Consider the following 5,836-nt stretch of genomic DNA (forward strand, 5'->3'; position numbering starts at 1 on the left):
TCCTCACCTTTCTCTCTGAATATTTGAATTTAAAAAGTCAAAACAATAAAAATATTTTACTCTTGGTATCAAAGAGCACGTATAAAGGGATTTAGAAAAAACAGCTGCTGTTGATATTTAATAAATCAACTGTGGTCGTGCATATTTCATTTGAACTCATAACTTTTGTCATATGTTTTGACACAAAAATGTAAACTAGTGATATTTAATCAAAGGCCAGTAATGATTCATTTATGTCATTTAAAAATGCTTTATATTTGACTCTGTACTGAATAATTACATGTCAAATAAATAGATGAAAATTTAAATTTAAAAAAATAATCTTTTTTGTCAAAACATAGAGCACGGAAGAGTTGGAAAGTTTTAAAAAGTATTTGATAAAAACTTTTGACAATTGGTTTAATATAGCAAATGTAAAATATATGAAAAAAAAACAAATGTTTAAAATCTGAAATGAAATTATTTCAGTGTTGTTTATGTTAACCCATCTGATCAGATTGTTATGTCGCTGTATTTAAAATTCTATACTTTATGGTATTTTGTGTGAGTACAGCTGTTGATCACTTCCTCTTCAGCTGTTTGAGGTTTTTGTACGGCGTTGTATCACTGTGTGAGTGGGAAGCTGTTGTGCTGCTGACAGTAATAAACTCCTGCATCTTCAGTTTGAACTCCAGTGATGATCAGAGTGAAGTCAGTCTGAACTGCTGTCGCCCGAAAACAATCTGGAACCCCAGACTGACGAGCTCTAGTATCAGCTATCAGGAGTTTAGGAGCTTTTCCAGATTTCTGAAGGTACCAGTCAATGTCATCACCTATAGATGTACTGGATTTACATCTGAGACAGTCTGTCCAGGAACAACAGACTGAGCTTCAGGAGTCTGAGTCAGGATGATTTCTGCTGATGAACCTGAAAACAGGAAAAGAAGAGAAGAGTTATTGAGACAAATCGAACTCAGAGAAAGATGATCAAACATTAAAGGGTCATTTGTTTAACATGGAGAACAGATGGAAGAAGGTCAGTGCTGCTTGTTTCAGAGTTTCTCCATCATAGCAGAACATCATTGTGGTGAACCTGGCTGCATGCTGAAGCAAAGTTTTCACAGAGAGTCTCACCCTGAACAAGGAGCCCCAGGGTGGCCAGCAGTAGAGTCAGTGACATCATCATTGTGCTGCTGGTGTGTGAGTGGCTCTGAAAGGCCTGGACAGCCACTGATCAACACTGGCCTCTTAACAGCTGAGAGCATAGAGGCAGGACACATATGCAAACACAGAGTCAGTCATCTTTCCTCATCGTGTCATCCTGTGTCATGTGACACGTTCATCCTTTAGTTAGTGCAGTGCTTTTTTGTTTTACTTTGTATTTTTATTCATTCAATTTGCATTTACTAATTAAAGATATGTCAGCACACAGGAACATGTATATTTACTGAAGTATCCAAATCTCCACAATGTTTTATCAATTTGCGTTTAAAAGGTTAAACTTGACCAATTTTTCTTTTCCAATTTCTTCCATCATTTACTTTCAGAGAGTGTGTGATGACTCATGCTTCTGTAGTTATGAATATAAATAATTATTGAAACATATACATAAATGCATTAATTGTTACCTTTCCTGAAAATGTATCAGCCCTGATACTACAATCCCACACACCACTGCCAATCCATAACCTAATAAAGACATCATGTCAATCTGCAGGACCAGCACCCCAATACAGAAAGTCTGGATCAGCTCTCTGAGTAAAATGTTCTCTTCTCTGATCCTATCCTGACGTTTAACAAAACTAAATAGAAAAAGGTTGTTTTTGTCTGTTTTGCTCTTTTAAAGATGACTCTTTCTTTCGTTAATCGATTTTGTGAGCCAAAGATTTTCCAGCTGTTGAATATTCAAAAGCTTTCTCATGCTGTCAGTGTCATATCAATAAATATAAAAAAGCCAATATTTTACTGAAGAATGCAGAGGACGATGTAGAGCCTTTTCATGAATAAAGACTTAAACCAAATATTTGTTCTGAGTGATCACTACTCTCATTAAACTTTTCAATCTTGAGTTGAGTGAGCTTTTCCAAGATGACAGGAGGAACTATGTGTCACTGCTGAGCAGCCGGTGTGTTTGTGGAGTGGACCCAAGTGCAAACACAGAAGAAGAGAGAAGTTTAAACAAAAGGTGAGCCCTTTATTTGGCTACCCCCCCCCCCCTTTGACAACTATGACAAAGTGATATGAATATGATTCTGAGTAGGAGCATGCAAGAAACTATGATGAGAAAACATGAACATGAACATGGCCTGAACAGAATGATGAAATAAGTACTTTTAACCTGACGTGATGTGGGGGACGGAAAACAGACCTAATACCCACAGGAGGTGATCAGGGAAAGTGGAAACACTTGGGAAAACAGCTGACTGGAATACACATAACGATGCAACAGGGGAAGTAAAACAAAACACTATGAACATGGAAATACTAGACTCTTCAAAGTAAAACAGGAAACTTGGAGAGACATAGACATGATAACATATGATAGACTAACACGGAAGACAGGAAAAGACTCACAAACACGGAGACTTAGGTGGTAACACAACTAGGCTAAACTTCAATTAAACCCTAACTAAGAATAACACTACAAGAACTTTACATATTTTAATATAACCTAAGAAATCAAAAATACTAAATAAACTCAAAACACTGGGTCACAGACCCAGCCCCTGACACTAGGGATCAGTTAATGCTTTAATGAGGATGGAAATTATGTGAAATTATGTTTTTACAATGATTAAAGCTTAATCTAAATGTCAAGGAGATTTTTGGGCTGATGTGCTAGACAGAGCTCTCCGTTTGCATGATTTGGGAGAAAGGGCTTCATCCCTCCAGTAGAGTTCAAATTCTTTGAGAATCTGAAGCTGTTCTTTTCAGTGGCAACTAGACACTAGAATTGTTTTTATTAATGTATATATATTTCAGTTTATTGGAGGCAAATATATCTTTGTGTATTTTTTAGTATTTATGGACTTATTACAATTAACCTACACAGTATAACATGTGAAAAATGAAAAAAAAAAAATTGAGAATCAAAAAGGTCTCAGTTTATACTGACACATTTTCAATCAAGTTTTAAATTCCATTTGAAGTTGATGATTTCATAATTGATTGATTTGATATCATCAGAGGAAGAAATCCCCCAAAAATCCACTTCATCCATTTTCAAAACTCATATATTCAAAATAAAAATCTATGTTCTTTAAATGTGTAGCACTGCAATAATTTCATTTTTTTAGATTAGTTGGTAAAACTGGAAAGGAAGGAGTGAATTATTTTGTTGAGTTTGTTTGTTTCAGAGTCAGAGAGCCGTGTCTCTCTACAGTCAGAGGTTTTTGTACGGCGGCTCAATGAGTTTGTATCACTGTGGTACACGTTCGGTGGAGGAACCAGACTGGAATTTGGAAGTAAGTTAAAAAATACATTTCTGTCATTCAAGCATTCTAACAAGTAAAGAAAAAAACCTAATATTTATTAATAAACACAGTTTAATTATTTTAAATAGATTCAGGGTGGATGTTTGCCCTCTTTGACAGGGCTAATTATGATGAGCTCTGCAACATTAATATTTTTTTTTTTATCTTTACTTCTGTCAAAGTGAAACAGAAATAACTTTTATTATATACAAGAAACAAGTTCATCATCCTGTTATTAGTTTTGTAATTTCTAACTGTGATTTGGAAATATATATATATATATATGTATATATCATCCATGATTTAGACTTCTAATCATTTTTCAATTCAATTCAATTCAATTCAATTCAATTTTATTTATATAGCGCCAAATCACAACAAAAGTCGCCTCAAGGCGCTTTATATTGTACAGTAGATAGCACAATAATAAATACAGAGAAAAGCCCAACAATCATATGACCCCCTATGAGCAAGCACTTTGGCGACAGTGGGAAGGAAAAACTCCCTTTAACAGGAAGAAACCTCCGGCAGAACCAGGCTCAGGGAGGCGGCCATCTGCTGCGACCGGTTGGGGTGAAGAAGGAAAACAGGATAAAGACATGCTGTGGAAGAGAGACAGAGATTAATAACAGATATGATTCGATGCAGAGAGGTCTATTAACACATAGTGAGTGAGAAAGGTGAGTGGAAGGAAAAACTCAATGCATCATGGGAATCCCGGCAGCCTACGTCTATTGCAGCATAACTAAGGGAGGATTCAGGGTCACCTGGTCCAGCCCTAACTATATGCTTTAGCAAAAGGAAAGTTTTAAGCCTAATCTTGAAAGTAGAGATAGTGTCTGTCTCCCGAATCCAAACTGGAAGCTGGTTCCACAGAAGAAGGGCCTGAAAACTGAAGGCTCTGCCTCCCATTCTACTTTTAAATACTCTAGGAACAACAAGTAGGCCTGCAGAGCGAGAGCGAAGTGCTCTAATAGGGTGATATGGTACTACAAGGTCATTAAGATAAGATGGGGCCTGATTATTTAAGACCTTGTATGTGAGGAGCAGGATTTTGAATTCAATTCTGGATTTAACAGGAAGCCAATGAAGGAAGCCAAAACAGGAGAAATATGCTCTCTCTTTCTAGTCCCTGTCAGTACCCTTGCTGCAGCATTTTGGATCAGCTGAAGGCTTTTCAGTGAGTTTTAGGACATCCTGATAATAAAGAATTACATTAGTCCAGCCTGGAAGTAATAAATGCATGAACTAGTTTTCAGCATCACTCTGAGACAGGATATTTCTAATTTTAGAGATGTTGCGCAAATGGAAGAAAGCAGTCTTACATATTTGTTTAATATGTGCATTGAAGGACATGTCCTGGTCAAAAATGACTCAAGGTTCCTCACAGTGTTACTGGAGGCCAAGGTAATGCCATCCAGAGTAAGAATCTGCTTAGATACCATATTTCTAAGATTTTCAGGGCCGAGTACAATAACCTCAGTTTTATCTGAATTAAGAAGCAGAAAGTTAGCGGCCATCCAGGTCTTTATGTCTTTAAGACATTCCTGCAGTTTCACTAATTGGTGTGTGTTACCTGGCTTCATGGATAGATAGAGCTGCGTGTCATCTGCATAGCAGTGAAAATTTATGCTATGTCTTCTAATGATGCTGCCTAAGGGAAGCATGTATAATGTAAATAGAATTGGTCCTAGCACTGAACCCTGTGGAACACCATATTTAACCTTAGTGTGTGAAGAGGACTCTCCATTTACTTGAACAAATTGGAGTCTATTAGATAGATATGATACAAACCACTGCAGTGCAGTACCTGTAATACCTACAGCATGTTCTAATCGCTCTAATAGGATATTATGGTCAACAGTATCAAACGCAGCACTGAGGTCTAGCAGGACAAGCACAGAGATGAGTCCACTGTCAGAGGCCATAAGAAGATCATTTGTAACCTTCACTAAAGCTGTTTCTGTGCTGTGATGAGCTCTGAAACCTGACTGAAACTCTTCAAATAAGCCATTCCTCTGCAGATGATCTGTTAGCTGTTTGACAACTACTCTTTCAAGGATTTTTGATATGAAAGGAAGGTTGGAGATTAGCCTATAATTAGCTAAGACAGCTGGGTCTAGAGATGGCTTTTTAAGTAAAGGTTTAACTACAGCCACCTTTGAAGGCCTGTGGTACATACATACATTTTAAAGTCAAACTTCTGCTGTAAATGTTTCCAAATCTGCTTCTTTTATTTCCAGTGTAGTTTGAACATATTTCAGGTCAAACTGTGTGATGATTCTCTCTGTGCTGATATGCATGAGAGGTTTCTTAAACGGAAGTGAAACAATGTGTGAGTTAATGACTGGTGGAGCAGAAAAAACACCTGACAGAAACTTCTT

At 36.9% G+C, this 5,836-nt stretch overlaps 1 pseudogene; it reads right to left on the minus strand.

Annotated features, from left to right (window-relative positions):
• Nucleotides 1-603: 603 nt before the first annotated feature.
• LOC116328979 lies at nucleotides 604-1,224 on the minus strand (annotated as a pseudogene).
• Between the last annotated feature and the right edge of the window lie 4,612 nt (nucleotides 1,225-5,836).

This window comes from Oreochromis aureus, linkage group 22 (assembly GCF_013358895.1).
Source record: "Oreochromis aureus strain Israel breed Guangdong linkage group 22, ZZ_aureus, whole genome shotgun sequence".
Classification (NCBI taxonomy): Eukaryota; Metazoa; Chordata; class Actinopteri; order Cichliformes; family Cichlidae; genus Oreochromis; species Oreochromis aureus.